Source organism: Pan troglodytes, chromosome 3, assembly GCF_028858775.2.
Source record: "Pan troglodytes isolate AG18354 chromosome 3, NHGRI_mPanTro3-v2.0_pri, whole genome shotgun sequence".
Taxonomy (NCBI): domain Eukaryota; kingdom Metazoa; phylum Chordata; class Mammalia; order Primates; family Hominidae; genus Pan; species Pan troglodytes.
The window spans coordinates 99,063,046-99,087,459 of NC_072401.2; the positions used below are offsets into that span (position 1 = coordinate 99,063,046).

Consider the following 24,414-nt stretch of genomic DNA (forward strand, 5'->3'; position numbering starts at 1 on the left):
TTGGCCAGGCTGGTCTTGAACTCCTGACCTCAGGATCCGCCTGCCTCAGCCTCTTGAAGTGTTGAGATTACAGGTGTGAGCCACCATGCTTGGCCGCCTCTTCCTTTCTTATTGGGCACAAGGCTGTGACTGTATTTCTCAGTCTATCTGATAAATAAATATGGTCCATGTGTCTATGCTCTCTCCAGTGAAATATGAATGACACAAATGGGTGCAAGAAAGAATCTCTAACTAAGGATTTCTTCTCTTCTTTCCTATAGCTGGAGTGGAGATGACTAGAGTGATAACCACTGTGATTCCATGAACCAAGCCTCCCACCAGCCTGAAACATTAGCTTTTAAGCCATTTGTGGACATCCATTAGATACTGTTATCCAAATTCTGGTCCACAGATATTACTGATCCCAGGTCAAATGATGATTTTATAATACTTGGAAAGTGACTTATCACCTACAGTTGAGCTTCTTAAAGTTGGATGGCAAATTATCCATAACTGCTGTGAAAAGTTAACATTTACTTACACAGTCTGAAGTTATCATATGGGCAAAGTAGTCATCTTCAAGTACACAATTTACATGAAATCCCATAAATGTTATTCACTCTATAACATATTTACATGTGTCTTAATATAAAATAATATTTTTATTTATTGTCAAGAAAAATATCATAAACTCTCTTTTTCCAGAAATCCTTGAGTACATTGACCCAGATATACCATAATGACCCTGGCCATATGTAGCTGTAATATTGATTTACTTGCACTCCCCAGTATACACAATGCTCTTTCAGACTTTACACTTTCTTTCCTTTCCTGAAATATATTCTTCTTCTCTATTGGTAAACACCTACTTATTCTTCAAGGCTCAAATTATCATCTCCTTTATGGAGTCTTCCTTAACTAACTCCTGTTTCCACCTAAACATAATTAGCGTCTTCAACCTCTTGGTACACTTCACCCCTTTGTACACACCTCTGCTATATCATAAGTTGGTAATTAGTCTTCTTTTTAAGTACACTTCTCCCCAGGGCAAAGTCTGTCTCACTCATTTTGGAATTTGAAATATTCCAAAATATTCTAGTATTTATTGGGAGTCTCAATATTTTCAAATATATGTAGATATTTTAACCAAATATATTGGATTTTTCCTCCTCCTTCTCTTCCTCCTTTTCTTCTTTTCCTTATCCTCCTCTTCCATTTTCATTTTTAGATAATTTTAATGTCTTTCCATATACTTTTACTTATAATTCTTGTGTTAGATTTATTTCTATGTACCGCATATTTTTTGCTATTTACATAGTAGCTTTTAAGTAATTTTACATTGCCTAATCACTACTGGGATACAGAAATGCAATTGCTTTTTATATAAAGATCTTATGACTACAGGTTGGCAAAATTTCTTACACATTTTATTGTCTATAAGTTCCTTTTTTCTATGTTGTCGACATCATCTTCAAATAATACCAGTTGTTGACTTATTCTTTCATTTTATTAATTTTCTATGTTCTATCACTAATGTTTCTCACATGCTCTACCAAATCCAACATCTACCAACATTGTTTTTCAAATACTAAAATGCATCTGATAACCTTGTTAGTCACAGTTTTTGTTCTTTAAAATGCCACCTGTCCTTCTCTTCCAATCTTTATTAAGTTATAAAGAAAGGTTTAAAAAACAGATATCTGGTAAATTGAAGAGTCTGTATTTGGAGAATTTAAGAACATTTAAAGGCATTCCCTACTCAGTCAAAACATATAAAAGATCACTGATCTTCTAAGAGTTAATATTTGCATCACCTTGAGATTCATTGCCTAGTGCTGCTCAATATGGAATTCTAAAAATATAAAAAATATTTATTTTAGTAAAGCATTGGGTGTTACAAAACTGTTTTTAAAAAATGAAATTGCAAAGTAATTTTTCCATGCTAACACATTAAGTTAAACTAGGATACTTAACATACTTAAGCTATATTTGAAAGAAAAGTATTGATGTGAGGAGAGTTTTGCATTTCTGAAGCTCTCATGTAAGATAGTACAAAATGTAGAGTATCTTGAATAGTTTTCCTATACATACATATTGAGAGACAGTCTGTGATTAGCCAAACATTTCCAAAAGTGGGTTTCCTTTCTCTTTTCATTTTCTATAGTAAAATGTTTAAAGGATAGAATTATCTACAGATACATAGAGAATTTTGGCATTAATCTGAGTTCCACAGAGAAACAAAACCAATAGAAAATGATTCATTATAAGGAATTAGCTCACATAACACTGGTAGCTAAGAAGTACCATGATCTGCTGTCTGCAACATGGAAACCCAGGAAACTGGTTGATGTAATTCTGAGAAACAGGGGGCTGATGGATAAGTTTTAGTTGGGAGTATGAGAAGACTGATGTCTGAGCTCAAGCATTCAGGCAGACAGTGAATTCCCTATTCCTCTGTCTTTTTGTCCTATTCAGACATTCAAAGGATTGAATGAGACCCACCCACATTGGGGAGGGTAAACTGCTTTACTCAGACCACAGGTTCGAATGCTAATCTCAGCCAGAAACGCTATTATAGACACATCAGAAATAATGTTTAATCTGGGCACCTCATGTCCCAGTCAAGTTGACACATAAAATTAGCCATTATAATTTTGCATTCTATTCAGTGTGTAGTATAGTCAGGCAAACAGTATTCTTGGAGAACTGTGTGTAAAGAGGTATTGCTCCTGATATTAGCAGGATTATCAATAAGAATCCTGTGAGACTGAGTAAGACATCGTAACATCTCCTTTTAAAGGTGGATAATAAATTGATTGCATGAGTCTATTTTTCACCAACCATGTTACCTTGCTCAAAAAATAAAGCTGTGCCAGAGTGAATAATTTAAACTACATAGTTCTGATTGACAAGCCTAGATTTTTGCAAACATTCTCAATAAATATTACCAAAACTAAACTGAAAGTTTGAAAGTCTGAAGAAATGGAAACTAAATACACTCCTATAATTTGTGATTTGTATTTTAAAATCATAATACTCTAATATTTATTAAATGTTTATTTTATCACTGTGCTTAGCAATTAATGTTACTATATTTCATCAATTGCAAGAAGCTTATGTTTATATTTTAATGCTTCTAAATATGTATTTACCTTACAATTACAGATAGCAGAATTCAGTTATTACAGCCTGTGTACACACAAACATCGCTATTTTTAATGGCATGACTGCAAAAATAAAACCCCTCAGTCAACCAACAGTCTAAGTACCAGAGTTAAACTGGTAGCATATTTTTGTTCTTACTGATAGATAAAATAATATTGATTTTTACAATATTGTCACTCATGGTCAATTTGACTCTTGATTAACTTCGTGCTGGTAAGTGGAATCTATACACAACCTGAGGGGTAGCAATCCCAATTGCTCATCATTTTTTAAAGGAAATGTCTTATTTAAGCTTTCCAAAGCAAAGACTTTGAGTATATTTTGTCTCCAGCTTGATATTTAAATCTTTAAATATCACACTGCTATCTGACTTTGATTTCCCATATTTATTTGTATATGCATAAACTTTAATTCAGTAGGTTAACTACCTTAAATAAGTTTTCTGTAGCATAGGTTGCAAAGATATAAAAAAAATTGGAGACAGAATTTTCCAATAATAATAATAAGAGCAATAGTAATAGACCTTGAAAAGCCACCAATATCATATGTTGTTGAAAGAGCCAAATAATTATTTTAACATGCAAATTTTATATAAGAAAGCAAACTACTTTATGAAGGTAGTATTAGTAAAAACTGCTGAGAAAAAAAGCATTTACAATCAATGACTTTTATTAATAATGCAGAAAAAAGTATCACTTTTGCTACTTAAGATAAAAAACTGGATTAAACAGACACATATGTGCGTGCACGCACTATAGGACTTTTGATAGACAAGTGTGGATTCCTTTAGAAACAGAACAAGATGAAGATAACAGGAAGGAATGGCTTTGTTCCAACATTTACTCAGTTGTGAATCTTGAACATGCACTTTAAGAATGACAGGGCTCATATTACATAACAAAAAAAAACATAAGAATGATTTGAGCCAATACAGTGAATTCATGAACACATTAACTTTCACAAAGTAGGTATTCAATAATTATTGGTTGAATGAATGTCTGAAACAGTAAAAGTTACAACACTAACCTTGAAAAGAAGGAAAATACTTGACAACAATCTAATTTCATGTGTAAAATCTGGGAGTAGCAGTAGCATCTTGAAATATGTTAGGGTAATAGAAGGAATGAAAGTAGGATTAGAAATTAGGATTGCAAAATTGACAAGGTGGGAATAATCACTAACATGGCCAAGATAATGGAAATTTTGTAAGTGAAATAGAATTTGCAAAGGCACAGAAACCTTGGAAAGCTCCATGTGAAACTGATATGCCCATTATTCCATAGACAATATCAAACTGTTAATCAGACAAGAAACCAATCTTTCCTGACATTGAGTTGTTATTAAATAAATTAACAATTATCCATGTATTAAGCACCAGCTGTTAGGTTTATAATCCATATAAATATGTGAGCAGTTTTCAGACAAAACTAATTAAGTTTATCAGTGCAAAATAATAATGGGACTCATTGCCTAATTTTAAAAACACAAAATGATGATGCAGTAGGATATGCAAATTTTGCTGTGGAACTACAAAATAATGCTTAGATTTACCAAAAAGATGAAAGTCCAACGGCTCTATTTGCTTTGTTTTATTAATTTCCTAGAGTTATTATTAATTTTGAAACAAAACAATTGTGGTTATTTTTAATATACTTTTTGTTTTAAAAGTATACTTGAAGCAATTTTAGCTACTGTCTTCCAACTTCCATTATATTAAAAAGCACTATTACATACAATGTAGCAAAGATGAAATCAGATCAATTTTTTTAAACAACATAAATTACTATAAAGTATTCTGAAAACTGACTCCACTTCTTAGCTTAATGTTATATTCTTCTGATATTTATTGTTAATCGTAGAAAATAATTTTAGCATCTGTTATTTATGTATACATTTAAAACACATTGCATCTCACACATCTTATCAGAAGATTAATCTGAAATTCAGATTTTGAAAAACACATTCTTCCTTTAGCAAAAATAAATATTAGCTTTCTACATAAAACAAATGGATTGAAAGAAGAAATATCAAAACAATTAAATTAAGTGTATTGTAAAAATATTATAGATATGACAGAGTGCTCTATTAAAGGAGGTAGTCAATCTCAAGGTGACTTCTCATGTTTGTTTTTTTAATCTAAAAAATCATTTAAAATACAACAAAGAATAATATTATGTAATAACTGATTCAGAAATGCAATTTCTCCAGTTAATAGACTACATGATTCATATGAAAAATAAAACATGAAAACATTTATAAAATGGACTATATAAAGCAATGAATGCAGAAAGTGATAAAATGTTTGTGGTTCTGTGATCAGATAAGAAGCAAAGACTTTTTGAACTATAGTCTTAAAGTATTTTAAAAACTACTCTGAAAATGATAACAAGACACACACACACATTTATGTACATATTGTTTCTGAAACGAGACACTGCTTTCCTTTTTAAAGAATTGATTTTCTATTACATTGGGAAAAAGATTCTATCAAGGCTAAGCAATTACAAATAGAGAAGAAAAGTATTACAGAACCACTATCTTAATGTTATTATTTCCTTGACAAAGAAGGCAAGACATTATTCAATATTAAATTCAGAAGAAAGAAATTAGTTTAGAAATATTCAAGTGTCATAACTTGTTTAAATTTCCATCAACACAGTGCAAAAATATTCCTCAGACACTTAGAATCATTTACCAAATGACTTGGACAATGCTTACAAGACTTCGTAACAATTCTGAAGTTAAAATTAGCTTTTTCAACATTAAAAAATATTAGGTTCATGCAAACAAAAAGCTTGAGAATTAAGAATATAATCTGTAATTTTTATAGCTCTCAACTGATACAAATTTTCAAGATCTCTGTAGTTTTAGATAATCATCAGGTTAGTTGAAAGTAAAACAGAACTCTGTGAATTTGTATTTGATGAGTGATTTGAAATTCTAAAAGCCCTTGCCCTTAATGGAAAATATTGAAGACACCTAAAGCAAAAAGTTTCTGTACAAAGTTATTACACACTAAATGCTCTCACAGCCACCATATTAAAGGAACAAAGGCCGAGAATGTCACCTGGTCTAGCAAGAATGTTTTTGTTAGATTGTGCTAGGTTGTTGAGTTGTCAGAATAAGATAAATGGAGCTGAGCAGTACCATTAACCTGTGACATTTTTGACAATGCAAGGGTATGTGCTGTGCAAAAAGTAGACTACTTTTTTCTTTTCTATCTCTCAATTTATAATAGAAATAAGAAAAGATAGATTAAATGTTTTAATGAAAGACAGAAACAGTCAGAAAAAGCTTATCTTGAATAATAGATGCTTGTCCATCACATGCAAAAACACATTCCCAAATCAGAATACATTAATAAAGTATATCACATAGATTTAGTCTATATTCAAAAGAGATAAACATTAAAATACTCCTTAATCTAGGCATTTAGGAAGAATAAAATCTCTCTTTCCTTATTGATATCTTCAAAAAAGGTTAAAGTTAAAAGTAAGTTATCCTTTTTATGACAATAAACTCCATTTCATCCTTAAAATCACTATCAAACTTAAAATATACAAGTAATAATAGATTTTTTTGTTTTTAGGTTTACTAAAATTTCACACAAATTTTAACATGCTTATTGGTTGTTTTTTTTTTTTTTTTCTGAGCTTCCCACTGGCATGGGAAAAGTAAAATAGATCACAGCTATGTTTTACAAGGAAAAACTATCAAGCTGCAATAAAGACTAAATATCTGTTAATGTTCATAATAATAAAAAATCTAATAAAATCATCAATTAGTATCACTATTTACTCATAATGTGAGAAGAAATTCTAATACCTAATAATGACTTTATGCCTTACATGTTTCAATAAAATACCTTTTTTTATAATCCTGAGTTCTTGCTCTGAAATGTAATGTACATATACACCAAATGCAGTTTTCAAAAAGAATGTAACACATTTATTGACACACAGATATCAATATGCTTTATTCATTCATAATTAATATGAGCCAACAAAAAATACTGTACCAGCCACCATGCTAAAGAATGACAATATGAGACTGCAGTGAGATACAGAATGTAATTTCAATGTGACCGAGACCAGGAAGGGAAGTGGAAATAGAACTAATTTCTCCATCAATAATATGGTGCTAAAATGTTGAAGTGATCAGAATAAGGTAAGTAAGCATATATCCTATAATTAGAAGGTTATTAAACATGACCTCAGAAATTATCAATTATTCATTCAACAACAATTCAATTGGATGCTTATTATATGCCATGCACTGTTCTAATTATATTTAGAAGGGGGATGGAAAGATGGTAGATAGATGACAGGTAGGTAGGTAGGTAGGTACATCAATAGATAGACAGAGATAGATATTTCTCCCAAATATTTAAGAAAATATTATCAACCATGTTACAATATGCATGCATGTGTATATGTACATGTGTATATATGTATACACACATAAGCTTTTTTAGTTTCTCTGCCATTTACATTCTTAAAATAATATAACAATTGAATTGATCTAAAACTTATAGAAGGACTTACCATTGGATGACAGTCTTTGATGCTTCTAAGTGTCAAATACAAAACTTTAACGTTTTATTAACTTTTTAATTTTTATTGACTTAATTAAATATACAAATTAAAAAGTTGGAATATTGTTTGCTACAAACAAGCTCCCAAGAGAAAATTATATGTCCCTATATTAATGTGGCAATTCAAGGGAAAAATGAAAAAATACTCAATAAAGTAATGAAATTTAATTCAAATTTCATTTGTTTATAAATGAAACATAAAAAGATATTTAAAATAAAACTGATTCACCTGAGGGAGGAGCCAAGATGGCCGAATAGGAACAGCTCCGGTCTACAGCTCCCAGCCTGAGCGACGCAGAAGACGGGTGATTTCTGCATTTCCATCTGAGGTACCCGGTTCATCTCACTAGGGAGTGCCAGACAGTGGGCGCAGGTCAGTGGGTGCGCGCATCGTGCGCGAGCCGAAGCAGGGCGAGGCACTGCCTCACTTGGGAAGCGCAAGGGGTCAGGGAGTTCCCTTTCCTAATCAAAGAAAGGGGAGACGGACGGCACCTGGAAAATCGGGTCACTCCCACCCGAATACTGCGCTTTTCTGACGGGCTTAAAACACGGCGCACCACGAGATTATACCCCGCACCTGGCTCGGAGGGTCCTACCCCACGGAGTCTCGCTGATTGCTAGCACAGCAGTCTGAGATCAAACTGCAAGGCGGCAGCCAGGCTGGGGGAGGGGCGCCCACCATTGCCCAGGCTTGCTTACATAAACAAAGCAGCCAGGAAGCTCGAACTGGGTGGAGCCCACCACAGCTCAAGGAGGCCTGCCTGCCTCTCTAGGCTCCACCTCTGTGGGCAGGGCACAGACAAACAAAAAGACAGCAGTAACCTCTGCAGACTTAAATGTCCCTGTCTGACAGCTTTGAAGAGAGCAGGAGTTCTCCCAGTACGCAGCTGGAGATCTGAGAACGGGCAGACTGCCTCCTCAAGTGGGTCCCTGACCCCTGACCCCCGAGCACCCTAACTGGGAGGCACCCTCCAGCAGGGGCACACTGACACCTCACACTTCAGGGTACTCCAACAGACCTGCAGCTGAGGGTCCTGTCTGTTAGAAGGAAAACTAACAAACAGAAAGGACATCCACACCAAAAACCCATCTGTACATCACCATCATCAAAGACCAAAAGTAGATAAAACCACAAAGATGGGGAAAAAACAGAACAGAAACACTGGAAACTCTAAAAATCAGAGCGCCTCTCCTCCTCCAAAGGAAGGCAGTTCCTCACCAGCAACAGAACAAAGCTGGACAGAGAATGACTTTGACGAGCTGAGAGAAGAAGGCTTCAGACGATCAAATTACTCTGAGCTACGGGAGGACATTCAAACCAAAGGCAAAGAAGTTGAAAACTTTGAAAAAAATTTAGAAGAATGTATAACTAGAATAACCAATACAGAGAAGTGCTTAAAGGAGCTGATGGAGCTGAAAACCAAGGCTCGAGAACTACGTGAAGAATGCAGAAGCCTCAGGAGCGGATGCGATCAACTGGAAGAAAGGGTATCAGCAATGGAAAATGAAATGAATGAAATGAAGTGAGAAGGAAAGTTTAGAGAAAAAAGAATAAAAAGAAATGAGCAAAGCCTCCAAGAAATATGGGACTATGTGAAAAGACCAAATCTACGTCTGATTGGTGTACCTGAAAGTGATGGGGAGAATGGAACGAAGTTGGAAAACACTCTGCAGGATATTATCCAGGAGAATTGCCCCAATCTACCAAGGCAGGCCAATGTTCAGATTCAGGAAATACAGAGAACGCCACAAAGATACTCCTCCAGAAGAGCAACTCCAAGACACATAATTGTCAGATTCACCAAAGTTCAAATGAAGGAAAAAATGTTAAGGGCAGCCAGAGAGAAAGGTCGGGTTACCATCAAAGGGAAACCCATCAGACTAACAGCGGATCTCTCGGCAGAAACCCTACAAGCCAGAAGAGAGTGGGGACCAATATTCAACATTCTTAAATAAAAGAATTTTCAAACCAGAATTTCATATGAAGCCAAACTAAGCTTCACAAGTGAAGGAGAAATAAAATACTTTACAGACAAGCAAATGCTGAGAGATTTTGTCACCACCAGGCCTGCCCTAAAAGAGCTCCTGAAGGAAGCGCTAAACATAGAAAGGAACAACCGGTACTAGCTGCTGCAAAATCATGCCGAAATGTAAAGACCATCGAGACTAGGAAGAAACTGCATCAACTAACGAGCAAAATAACCAGCTAACATCATAATGACAGGCTCAAATTCACACATACCCCTATTAACTTTAAATGTAAATGGACTAAATGCTCCAATTAAAAGACACAGACTGGCAAATTGGATAAAGAGTCAAGACCCATCAGTGTGCTGTATTCAGGAAACCCGTCTCACGTGCAGAGACACACATAGGCTCAAAATAAAGGGATGGAGGAAGATCTACCAAGCAAATGGAAAACAAAAAAAGGCAGGGGTTGCAATCCTAGTCTCTGATAAAACAGACTTTAAACCAACAAAGATCGAAAGAGACAAAGAAGGCCATTACATAACGGTAAAGGGATCAATTCAACAAGAAGAGCTAACTATCCTACATATATATGTACCCAATACAGGAACACCCAGATTCATACAGCAAGTCCTGAGTGACCTACAAAGAGACTTAGACTCCCACACATTAACAATGGGAGATTTTAACACCCCACTGTCAACATTAGACAGATCAACGAGACAGAAAGTCAACAAGGATACCCAGGAATTGAACTCAGCTCTGCACCAAGTGGACCTAATAGACATCTACAGAACTCTCCACCCCAAATCAACAGAATATACATTTTTTTCAGCACCACACCACACCTATTCCAAAATTGACCACATACTTGGAAGTAAAGCTCTCCTCAGCAAATGTAAAAGAACAGACATTATAACAAACTATCTCTCAGACCACAGTGCAATCAAACTAGAACTCAGGATTAAGAATCTCACTCAAAACCGGTCAACTACATGGAAACTCAACAACCTGCTCCTGAATGACTACTGGGTACATAACGAAATGAAGGCAGAAATAAAGATGTTCTTTGAAACCAACGAGAACAAAGATACAACATACCAGAATCTCTGGGACACATTCAAAGCAGTGTGTAGAGGAAAATTTATAGCACTAAATGCCCACAAGAGAAAGCAGGAAAGATCCAAAATTGACACCCTAACATCAGAATTAAAACAACTAGAAAAGCAAGAGCAAACACATTCAAAAGACAGCAGAAGGCAAGAAATAACTAAAATCTGAGCAGAACTGAAGGAAATACAGACACAGAAAACCCTTCAAAAAATTAATGAATCCAGGAGCCGGTTTTTTGAAAAGATCAACAAAATTGATAGACCGCTAGCAAGACTAATAAAGAAAAAGAGAGAGAAGAATCAAACAGACTCAATAAAAAATGGTAAAGGGGATATCACCACCAATCCCACAGAAATACAAACTACCATCAGAGAATACTACAAACACCTCTACGCAAATAAAATAGAAAATCTAGAAGAAATGGATAAATTCCTTGATACATACACTCTCCCAAGACTAAACCAGGAAGAAGTTGAATCTCTGAATAGACCAATAACAGGACATGAAATTGTGGCAATAATCAATAGCTTACCAACCAAAAAGAGTCCAGGACCAGATGGATTCACAGCCGAATTCCACCAGAGGTATAAGGAGGAACTGGTACCATTCCTTCTGAAACTATTCCAATCAATAGAAAAAGAGGGAATCCTCCCTAACTCATTTTATGAGGCCAGCATCATTCTGATACCAAAGCCAGGCAGAGACAAAATCAAAAAAGAGAATTTTAGACCAATATCCTTGATGAACATTGATGCAAAAATCCTCAATAAAATACTGGCAAACTGAATCCAGCAGCATATCAAAAAGCTTATCCACCATGATCGAGTGGGCTTCATCCCTGGGATGCAAGGCTGGTTCAATATATGCAAATCAATAAATGTAATCGAGCATATAAACAGAACCAAAGACAAAAACCACATGATTATCTCAATAGATGCAGAAAAGGCCTTTGACAAAATTCAACAACCCTTCATGCTAAAAACTCTCAGTAAATTAGGTATTGATGGGACATATTTCAAAATAATAAGAGCTATCTATGACAAACCCACAGCCAATCTCATACTGAATGGGCAAAAACTGGAAGCATTCCCTTTGAAAACTGGCACAAGACAGGGATGCCCTCTCTCACAACTCCTATTCAACATAGTGTTGGAAGTTCTGGCCAGGGCAATTAGGCAGGAGAAGGAAATAAAGGGTATTCAATTAGGAAAAGAGGAAGTCAAATTGTCCCTGTTTGCTGATGACATGATTGTATATCTAGAAAACTCCATTGTCTCAGCCCAAAATCTCCTTAAGCTGATAAGCAACTTCAGCAAAGTCTCAGGATACAAAATCAATGTGCAAAAATCACAAGCATTCCTATACACCAACAACAGACAAACAGAGAGCCAAATCATGAGTGAACTCCCATTCACAATTGCTTCAAAGAGTAAAATACCTAGGAATCCAACTTACAAGGGATGTGAAGGACCTCTTCAAGGAGAACTACAAACCGCTGCTCAAGGAAATAGAAGAGGATACAAACAAATGGAAGAATATTCCATGCTCATGGGTAGGAAGAATCAATATCGTGAAAATGGCCATACTGCCCAAGGTAATTTATACATTCAATGCCATCCCCATCAAGCTACCAATGACTTTCTTCACAGAATTGGAAAAAAACTACTTTAAAGTTCATATGGAACCAAAAAGAGCCCGCATCGCCAAGTCAATCCTAAGCCAAAAGAACAAAGCAGGAGGCATCACACTACCTGACTTCAAACTATACTACAAGGCTACAGTAACCAAAACAGCACGGTACTGGTACCAAAACAGAGATATAGATCAATGGAACAGAACAGAGCCCTCAGAAATAACACCGCATATCTACAACTATCTGATCTTTGACAAACCTGACAAAAACAAGCAATGGGGAAAGGATTCCCTGTTTAATAAATGGTGCTGGGAAAACTGGCTAGCCATATGTAGAAAGCTGAAACTGGATCCCTTCCTTACACCTTATACAAAAATCAATTCAAGATGGATTAAAGACTTAAACATTAGACCTAAAACCATAAAAACCCTAGAAGAAAACCTAGGCATTACCATTCAGGACATAGGCATGGGCAAGGACTTCATGTCTAAAACACCAAAAGCTATGGCAACAAAAGACAAAATTGACAAATGGGATCTCATTAAACTAAAGAGCTTCTGCACAGCAAAAGAAACTACCATCAGAGTGAACAGGCAACCTACAAAATGGGAGAAAATTTTCACAACCTACTCATCTGACAAAGGGCTAATATCCAGAATCTACAATGAACTCAAACAAATTTACAAGAAAAAAACAAACAACACCATCAAAAAGTGGGCGAAGGACATGAACAGACACTTCTCAAAAGAAGACATTTATGCAGCCAAAAAACACATGAAAAAATGCTCACCATCACTGGTCATCAGAGAAATGCAAATCAAAACCACAATGAGATACCATCTCACACCAGTTAGAATGGCAATCATTCAAAAGTCAGGAAACAACAGGTGCTGGAGAGGATGTGGAGAAATAGGAACACTTTTACACTGTTGGTGGGACTGTAAACTAGTTCAACCATTGTGGAAGTCAGTGTGGCGATTCCTCAGGGATCTAGAACTAGAAATACCATTTGACCCAGCCATCCCATTACTGGGTATATACCCAAAGGACTATAAATCATGCTGCTATAAAGACACATGCACACGTATGTTTATTGCGGCACTATTCACAATAGCAAAGACTTGGAACCAACCTAAATGTCCAACAATGATAGACTGGCTTAAGAAAATGTTGCACATATACACCATGGAATACTATGCAGCCATGAAAAATGATGAGTTCATGTCCTTTGTAGGGACATGGATGAAATTGGAAATCATCATTCTCAGTAAACTATCGCAAGAACAAAAAACCGAACACCGCATATTCTCACTCATAGGTGGGAATTGAACAATGAGATCACATGGACACAGGAAGGGGAACATCACACTCTGGGGACTGTTGTGGGGTGGGTGGAGGGGGGAGGGATGGCATTGGGAGATATACCTAATGCTAGGTGACGAGTTAGTGGGTGCAGCACACCAGCATGGCACATGTATACGTATGTAACCTGCACAATGTGCACATGTACCCTAAAACTTAAAGTATAATTAAAAAAAATAAATTAAAAAAAAAACTGATTCACGTAAGAACTTCAAAAGTCTTAAGACAAAATTGTAGAATTCTTTGATATTTAATGAATTAAAATGGTTTAAACAAAGCATAGCTACATATTACGGTTGAAAGGAATACAAACATTTATAAATATATAATATTTAACATTGCAAATTATTCCAAAGTTTTTCCAGAATTTTTAAGGGTTTCTTCCGTGACAGCGAATTTGGGAAAACATGCGTTTAGTGATTATACATATAATCTATATTTTTTAAATCCCTATCAATTATTGGTTCCCAAAAGGAACCATTTGGGAATATGATGATGATAATAATAAAAATAAAACTAACAATAACAATAAATAATACTAATGATAACAATAATAATGGAAGTTAATAACTATTTAGCCTTTATTCTATGCCAGGAGCTCTAATATTCACATATAGTAACTTATTTAACATTTTGTAGCAACCGTATGAGATAGGTTCATTTTTTGTTAACGTTAATTATATAGTACAAGACATAAATATAATGTAAAAATAAAAAATGGTTATTTAGGATTTACTATGGGCTTAGTAGGAAATCTAAAGATGAGCTTGCCATTGACATGTGACACCAGTAGAAAGGCATGTTTATATAGAATGTGCCCAGAAAGTTTATTGGCCAAATAACTTCACTGAGTAAATGAACACTCTTCCAAGAGAAGAACTAGAGTTGAAACTGTGGTTTCAAAGGAACAATGATCAGCATTTAATTACTTAAAGTGAAATCATAAATAAGTCTGTAATTGCAAAACTGAATGCCAAAGTCAAAATGCATTGTTGAAAGAAGTGATGCTATATTACATATATATTTTTTTAAGTTTGAAAATAACCTAACTTTAAAGGACTAATTAATTTACAAGCCAAAAATTGGTACAGAAAAGTGAACATTCTCTACAATAAGGAATTACTTAATAAATATTTAAAATGAGTCAATAATTTTTAACCTTTAATAAGGGAGATAAATCATATGATTTCATATTGATATTGATAATTTGACAAATATGGATTCAAGTGTTTTCATGTTCAAATAGTTAATGTTAAAACTAGTAGATTGAAAAACAGGATATACGGCATTCAAAACTCTAACTTAGACGATAAAAGAGCCAAACAAACACAAAAATATTCAAAAGGTAAAAGAACATGAAGAAGTAAATATAAACAAAAAATTTATAATATATTAAATACAACACATATAAAATTGTTAAACTTTCGTATTGAAAATTAAAGATTTAGATACGTTTCAAAACACATGTTTAAGTCAAAAAAACAGAGAGAATAAATAGTAAAATTTAGATACAGATATAGTCAAAGGATGGGTGGGAAAAAAAGAGACACAGTCAAGAAAATAGGTTAAAAACAAGGTTAGGCATAAACATAGACTACATATCCTGCAAGATAAAGAATTATGAGGAACAAAAGAATACAGTTTTATAAAAGAAGTAATCTTATAATGAATATATAATGTCTATGTGAAACCTACTTTCAATAAATAAAGTAAAATATTAGCATCTTTCTCTCTAAAATTGGAGGAAGGGCAAAGCTCTCACCCTTTCTATTTGATATTGTGCTAAACATGATAGCCAGGACAACAAAGAAAGATAAAAGAAATAAAAGCCACACAATATTTAAAGCAAGAGGCAAAGCTTCTCTTTTAGCACACATTATTATCAATGTAAAAAACCTAAGGAATATACAATGTAACTGCTAGAACTAATAAGTTAATTTAGTTAGACTGTAAAATTTAAAATCAACATACACAAATAGGCCATATTTACATTATCAGAAAATAATTAAAAATAAAATAATTCTACTTATAATATGCATTAATCATATGAATCAATCCTTCAACATTAATGATACATCATAGCACTTATGTATACTCATATGCATATATATAAACATACCCACACAGACATATATGAACATTCATATCTATCAGTTCTATTTTAGTTATTTCTATTGTGTCTGAAGCAGAACATGTTGTAACCAATATCAAAGAAAGATATAGAATATAATTTTAGCTAATTTTTGAATTCATTATAACTTTTATTATCTCACTTTATCAAAGACCATGACAGCAGAGCAGTTATACACAGATTTTTTTAAAACCTAAAACTCACTTCTTTCAACTTTTGTATGTCCAAATGGAAAAAATGAAAAAAAAAAATTGAACATACATACAAATATATAGTACTATAATAAAAAAGGAAATTCATTGATGTCTTTTAAACAATATTTTATATTGCTTTATTTCTTATTTTTCTCCTAAGAAGTGTTTGCTAAAAGATGAAATAATGCCTACTAAATATCTCTTCCCTTATCTCTTTATTTGATAGTTCACTGTCATCAATACCTGGAGCAAATATGACATAAGAAAGTTGTAAGCATAGTTGTTTTTGATCAAAGCATGATTACATGCATAAAATAATAACACCTATTCTTTATTCTCCATGGTTTATTTGGCATTTAACTTATTATGCTCTAACCAATAAATCATAAAGTTCTTTTCTCTCCAAATTATTGTATTGGCAATAATGACAAATGAAAGTGACTTGCTTGTGACTTTTACTATGCAACATAAACAGATCCGAAGAAAATACATTAGACCTATTTGTAGAGTGTTTTATAGGAAGATGGAAACTGCAGATAAATATAAAAATAAAAATAAAATGCTCCCATATAATATATTATTTTGTCTACATTAACATCAATAAATCTCATAATTCATACATTTTATATGTAGTATATGCCATTAAACATGCTTTATGAAATGAATATGCTTTATAAACTGAAAATATACTAATATTTTTAGTATCACATATTCTGTGATAAACATTGATATATTTAAGGTTTAGGAAGTACTATTGATAGCATGTATGATAAATAACATTTGGTAAAAAATATAAAATGTACTTTGCCATAAATTTTGATCTATAAATATTATTTATAACAAATCTGATAGAAATATTTACATATTATATCAACTTCTCAGGACTAAGGAAGTGAAAATATTTAATGCGCATTCTATCTAATGTTAAATCATTTTCTAGAAAAATCAAAGCAGCATATAACTTGTTTTCATAAAGATCATGGTAAAATTTTAAGTTGTTTTACTGAATGTAACAAAATTATTTTACTGATTTTAGTTATAAACAATTAATGTAGGCACAATGTTAATTCTCCATTTTTGAATTGCTGAACTTATTGAAAATATCACACAACCAATAAAATATAAGAAAATTCATGTTATATATTAACTTTTCTTACACGTTTATATGTTAGACTGCAATGGAATATGTAAACTGAAATTTTAGAAAAAAATAATCAAAACAAAAAAAGAAAATTAAGCCTTAGAGAACAATTGCCAAATAAATTCAAAAGAGCTGAAGAGCTCTGGAACTTTTCAGTAGTAAAGCAATATTAACCACGACCTTGAAAAATGCCTAGACCAGAATACTAATAAATATCTGATGAATGAATGAATCAATCAATCATGTGATTATGTATTTTTCCTTGGAATAATTATATATTTTTTCATGGAACTGCTAAAAATAACTCCTTATTCATTATATAACAGACATTTACTGAATGCATATTATATGCCAGAAATACTAGAATGTAACCTCATGGAGCTTTTAATCTAGTAGAAATTTTAATGGAAAAATTTTTAAAAAGAGGTTGTTCAATTTCAGTGAATAACCTTTTAAAGATATTGCCAAAATTATCTCCATTTTCTAACAGGCTATTTAAATTATTATGGAGAAATTCTTTGGTGCTGCTCTCACATTCGATGAAACAAACTCTATACATGCATTTAGGCATTAATAACTTCCTCTTTGTACAGTCACATTTTAGTCATATAGCAGTTTCCTGAAGCATATCATCTTAATTCCCACCTAAGTAGTTTAAGCACAGCATTTTTTGAAACAGATTTTGATACTCTTATGGCATCATAGTACAATAGTTTTATTTCATTTATTCTGCATATATAAGTAATCTCCAAAATACAACCATTTAACTCTTTAGCTCTGTAAGTTACTTTAAAGGGCTTATTTGCAACAACATTAAATATACAGTTGTGAGGCTATATATCCAGACATACTTATTAATATTAAATTGACTTTAAACTAATTTCCTTCTTTGTTTAAAGAACTCTTTCAGTTTACTTCTATAAGCATATATATCTAGCAGTGATTGAAGTTGTCTTATTGTGTCTTTTCCAAAAGGGACTTTATATTACAAGTGTCTGATATTATAAGAGAATTTGAGATTATTATAAAGAGAATTTTGGTAAAATTCACCTTATTTTCGGGCATAGTTACTTTTCCAACAATACCTATAGCCTACAAACTGGGCCTTACAAACTAGGAATCACCAGGAAATAAGTTATAGTAAATTTACCTCAAAGAAGGAGATGAATGTATTTTAAACATGATTTTCAATCTTTCTAATCTCAAGTATTTTAAATTCTGAAAGTCTAGACTTGAATTGATATGGCAAAGTTCACCTGCCACCTGTCCAGTGAAATTTAAAGAGGGGCTGATGCTTATTTGATGTAACCTTTGATCTTTTGACAAACCTATGAAAAACAAATAGAGCTTTAGGAAAACCTTTCCTTTTAAAATGGGCATGCTTATATATTATTTAAGAGAAGTACCTGAGTGACATATTTCTTTTGACAATAAAATGAAAAAAAATGTTTGTAAAGCATCTCAAACACATACAGCATCAGGATACATTAGTTTCTTTCCCTTTCAAAGAAAACCAAACACAAATTGTTACAAGAACTCATGGAGAAAATAAGTCTTCTGTCTCTCCCATGTCACTGCTTTTGACAAATGAATTACCTTTTGTTAGTCCCCAGCCAAACAAATAAGCACCTTAAAAGCAACAGATGAACACTCAACAAATGGATCATTTTTTGTGACAAACTGTCTGGAAGTTGTGCTGGAGGAATGTTTTATTATTTGATCAATGACTTGACGTGTCCTACCTTTTAATACCAAATGGAAAGAATCAGAAGGCAAGCAAACATCGCATGGCTCTAACCACTCATGGGAACTACTAGGGGACATTTGATTTTCAGGAGTTTGGGAACCCGAAACATAACATGATCTATTTTTCAATTAGGCAGATCTCACTTGGGAAAGGTGCAATGATGTTCAATATTCTTTCATTTTAAGAACAACCAAAGTGACTTACCAGAGCATAATTAACAGACCAGTAACATATCCTTTAGTATTCTAATTTTCTAAAGCCTCCTTACTTTAAACTTTTGGTCAAGATAGGTAAAGTTACCTTGCTTCCCTCTTCTCAAACACAGATTTAAGAGATATTAAAGCTTTTGTCAGTGACAACACTAGATTTTGGATGCTGTTATTTTTTCCTTCACAATGTCATGCTCAAAATTGGATAAAGTGCACAAGCAAATTGCATGGCTCAGCAGTACTGGGAAAGCTAAAGGAAGCTGCAATGTGCTTTTTCTCATATTCTAAACATACAATTATGAAATTTCTCTGATAACTTTAAAAACTAGCCTTAATCAAATATTATTTAGAGTATAACTTGGAGGTTATAAATAAACTGTTGCCTTTTTATGTAATGCAGAGGGACATAAAAGACAGATGGAGAACTGAGCATGGCCAATTTTTTTTTATAGCTACGGTTTAAAAAAAAAAAAATCCCCACTCACAAGGCAAAAAGCCTCTGCTACATGGCAGCTGCTGACTAGGGTGAGCAGAAAGTATCTTGCTGAAAAAAAAAAAAAGAATTCAGCAGTACAGCAATGTGATTAGTTAAGCTCTATGGTGTTCCTCAGATAAAGGACGTGAAGCTGGAATTTTAAAGATAGAGTTCATAAAATAGTATCAAGAAGGCTTTTTATTTTGCCATTGATATTCTAAGAGACTGCGGCTATCAGAGTTGCAAATACTCTATCCAGAATCTTAGACTTCACTAGCTGCCTTTTAACCTTTGCCATGTGGCATATGAATGTGGCTTGTTTAGTGAATTTTATGACATAATTAATAGGCATTGTCAGAGATTCTCATTTATGATCATGGGGGGTTGGCAACCCTTTGTTGCTTTCATTCCAGACTCTGAGAAATTAGCCAGATGGTATGTCCTACCACCAAACTGCAATGTGGAAGACATCCTTTTCAGGACACTTTCAAATCCTTTTTGGCCAACTTCATGGCTTCTGCAGTAGTTAAATTAGTTACAGTTTTACTTAATTAGTTCTAACTGCATAGGTTGTTTATAGATTCCCTCTAAAACTTCACTGAGATAAAAATTAGTACTGTAAATAGTTTAGTTTTCTCACCTATATTTAACTTAGTGAAAAGACAACACAGTATACTACAAAAAGTTATCTCCATTATACATAAATTCCAGTCCAAACTCTGACACAAACACACTCCTTGAGCCCAGAGATCACTCTCACTCAGTTGCTTCATCTTTATAAATAAATATTGGGCTCAATGATCTGATTCTTTCCAACTAGAGAAGCCCATGGGCTCTAAGTCTTCCCATGTGTAATCCATCACAAGCTCTATGCTGCTTTAAGTAGACCCTAACTTGGCTTTCAAAAATTAAAATATGTGGTTTTGAAGATTTGTGAGAGTCCTTGAAGTTCTATGACAAATAGCAATTTTTAGTTTTGCTTAGGAACAAATTTTATTTGCACACAGTGCAAGGCTATATGCAGGAAAGTAGGATTTATTATAAGAAAATCTAGCCCTCTATCCACCATTTGTATATCAATGTAGTTGCATGTTATCTTCTTGTTATCAGTCTTATTACGGTTGCAAAGCAGCCACTTAATATTTTTCTTTTTTAGTATATCTTCTTTCATTTCATGAAGGAAATCAATAATGTAATATATCCTATTACTTTGAAAAATTAGTCTTTTATATAAAGTGTGAATTATACATTGATGTTAACTGAACATAGATCTATAATGGAAACCAGGAACATTAGGACCTTTGGGAAATTCCCATATGCATCAATACATATAATTCACATCAGCATTTTCTAACTCCCCACCCTAAGCACTCACAGATTCCAAAAGCTTTGATGCTTTATGTGAACCAATATATACATATACTGTTTATTAATAAAGTTTATTGATTTATATTCTGTAAATTAACAGAAAATGTTTTCAACTGCTTAGTGATATACATTATAGTGTAAGTTATAATAATTTCAAAATCATTTGTCAATTTTTATAAACATTTGGTGTAATATTTTGTTTGATGTGACCATCACTGAGTAATGCCTCTGTCTAGTCTATGATTTGACATAGAGAACTGCACCAAACTTTTCTGACATTAAATTTCTACCATTAAATTGACAGTTATTAGGTGCCATCTGGATAGTCATTGGGCGTCTCGATAAGCAGAGAATTTCTCTTCAGATCAATAACATTGTTCATAGTGCTGACTCTTCTTTCAGCTTCAACTAAATAGCAATGGCACGTAAATATTTTCTAGTCCAAGTCTGAGTTCCTTATATATTCAATTTTCTATCACCCACTAAAACATAACAATAATAAATCTGAATCTCACATTTAATTGGATTAAATGAATCATTCTGGTCAGATGAGAAGTGGCATAAATGCTTGTTGGGAGCATGGGCATGTTGCCAGGCTGCTTGAGTTAAAGTTCTGGCTCTGCCATTTAAGTTATAAATAAGCACTCAAATGCTTCAGTTTCCTTTCCTGTTGAATGAGCAAGACTCAAATGTCTTAGAATTGTGTCTGATCCTGGATTTATTGTTAATATCACTGCTATTAATGCCTGTGACTTGCTTTCATGTAGTGAATTAAATAGAGATGATATTTAACTGAGAAGGCTGAAAGCAAGAATTTGCACTTCTAACACCTCCTGGCCTGATATTACTACTGCAGCCTACCTCCATCCTCTGCTTCCTCCTCCTTTGCTAGAATCCCCACCCTGCCAGGAGATTCAGCAGTCCCTGGTCTTTGCCTGAGGCTGTCCCATTATCCCCTATCTTCTAGTTTCCTCCATTCTCTATCTGCTTTCTTGGAGTCAAGGTCCCAAAAGGGGCTACAGTCTACTCAAGCACAATTTGAGGATGGTAAGGGAAGGGCCAAGCAGTGGTGGGTGGCCACAACCTCATGGGGCCAAAATGACACTAAGCATTTGTCCGCCAAGATGCTAGCACTGTCTGTAGGAATACCACCTTTCCTTTTGGTATTTAGGTCTGTTCTGGGCAGAGGGAAACAGGTGTGAATGGGCCAGTCAAAGAGCTACAGTGAGCCATCTGGTAGTCCAGCAGGCTGGCAGGGGCCAGTGTGGGTCTAAATGGTGTTCACTCTGAGGTCCCTGGAACATGGGATAGGCAAGACCCTTGGGCATTACTAGGAGGGAGATCCCATGTTGTTACCTAAGAGCTAATCTGAGAGTTTGGTCAGCAATGGCACTGACTGACCACTTATAATAGCTTAGGCAAAAAGCAGGGTCCTAAAGTCTCCCCACTTAAGATAGGCATTAACCCTTTAGTTGCTGGCGTGGTCTGAAGTAGTCCTAGGGGAAGGCTGGGTGGCAAAGGCCCTGGAGTAAAGTGAGCTTGCAACAATGGCACTTTTCAACAGATATAGACATATTTCAACAACAGGTAAAGCCATCCCAGTGTGTGGTGGCTAAACATCAGTCCTAGCTAGATGAAGCATGTGCTTTCCACTACTCTCCCATCCCTCAGTCGTGGGCTAGTAATCTGCTGCAATATGCAGATCTCAAAGAATTGTAATGCTGATATCTACCTGGCTTTAAAATAGCTTGGTAAATAGAAGGTGCTCAACAGATATTTGCCGAATAAGTGAATGAATAAATGTACCTATAGAAAGAAATCTTTTCCTGTCTTAACTTCCTGAAAGGTTTGGACCACTTACTATCAGTGTTTGTGTTTACTTGAATCGATCTTATGCTTAAGGTATGCTGAACACTCTCTCAGCAACAATGAAATTTATTACTACTAAAATGAACATAGGCTTTGAAGTCAGATACATCATAAATCAAATTCCAGTTTTTGTTCTTACCATTTTTAGTGATCATGGACACATAATTTATGTTTTCTGAGGTTATGAGACAATGGGACTCATTTTCTCAAAATTAAGGGTAATAATGTCTTCCTTATATGCTGTTGACAGATCAAGGAAATGTATACAAACTTAGTAAACTCATAACTAGAAATAAAAAATAAGTAGTCCTTGTTATTGTTGTTGTATTATTATTGGTGATGTTATTAATACAATGTATTATACTGTCAGCATCTCCTTCTCTGGAAAAGACAAGTCTTAATACTCAGGTCAAGCTCCCATTACTTTAATTAGCTAAATTCTGGTTTTCCTTTCCATCCTACACATCCAGGTTATAAACTTGCTGCATACATAGAACCAAACCCTAATTGTCTGATGATAATTCAGAACATGGTACTTGACTTCTTTTTTCACTAAAAGCTAGATGTAATTACAGAACTCCTCACTAATTGTCAGAAAATGCTTTGAGGAAAGAATAGGAGCAGGAAAAACATGCTTTCTGATGTATATCCTGCTGATCTGCCAGGCATCCCGACCATTCTTGTTACTACAGAGCAATAACATTTATTATCTTAATTATGTGTAGTATTTTTCTATAAGTCAGGTAATTATTTCACCTTGTAGACCTGTGGACCCAGAGTCCAGGTTAAATGCTTCAAGAAAAAGTTATTTTGTTTCTATAATAATATTAACATTTAATGGGAAAAACAGGTATTCTTTAACACTCTGCTTTCTGAAACATTTCTTTCTCTTTAGTTCTTGTTTTGGCTTTAATTTGAAATAGTCTTAGCTGTCACAGGCTGTTTTTAGGGCAAAAAAATAGTCTTGAAGATTTTTTAACTTATTGATGGCCTTAGAGGTATGTAAAAGAGACATATTATCAAAGTTGGAAGATTAATCTCTAGCCAGTAGAAGCTGAAAACAGCAGAGGGATTTGCTGGGCTTTGCCTGCAGATGAGGATGGGCCACCAATGGGGAGTGAAGAAGCTTAAAAGATGTTTCAGTATGTAGTTTGGAGCAGACATTCAGATCACTGTCTTGAGATAGGAAGTTAACCAAGGTAACCATTTGAAATTGAAAATGGTTGTAACAGACCAGTTCAATTGTATCTAAATTTGTGTGCTACTCCTAGAGCAACGATCCCCAACCTTCTTGGCACCAGGGACCGGTTTCATGGAAGACAAGTTTTCCACAGACCAGGGGGGACGGCATGGTTTCAGGATGATTCGAGGACATTACATTTATTATCCACTTTAATTCTATTATTATTAAATTGTGATATATAATGAAATAATTATACAACTCACCATAATGTAGAATCAGTGGG

General features: G+C 34.1%; 1 protein-coding gene across 7 annotated transcripts in view; it reads right to left on the reverse strand.

Moving 5' to 3' along the window:
- The window catches only part of STPG2 (sperm tail PG-rich repeat containing 2), a 711,650-nt gene that overhangs the window by 185,135 nt on the left and 502,101 nt on the right, over positions 1-24,414 (reverse strand). The window lies entirely within an intron of this gene.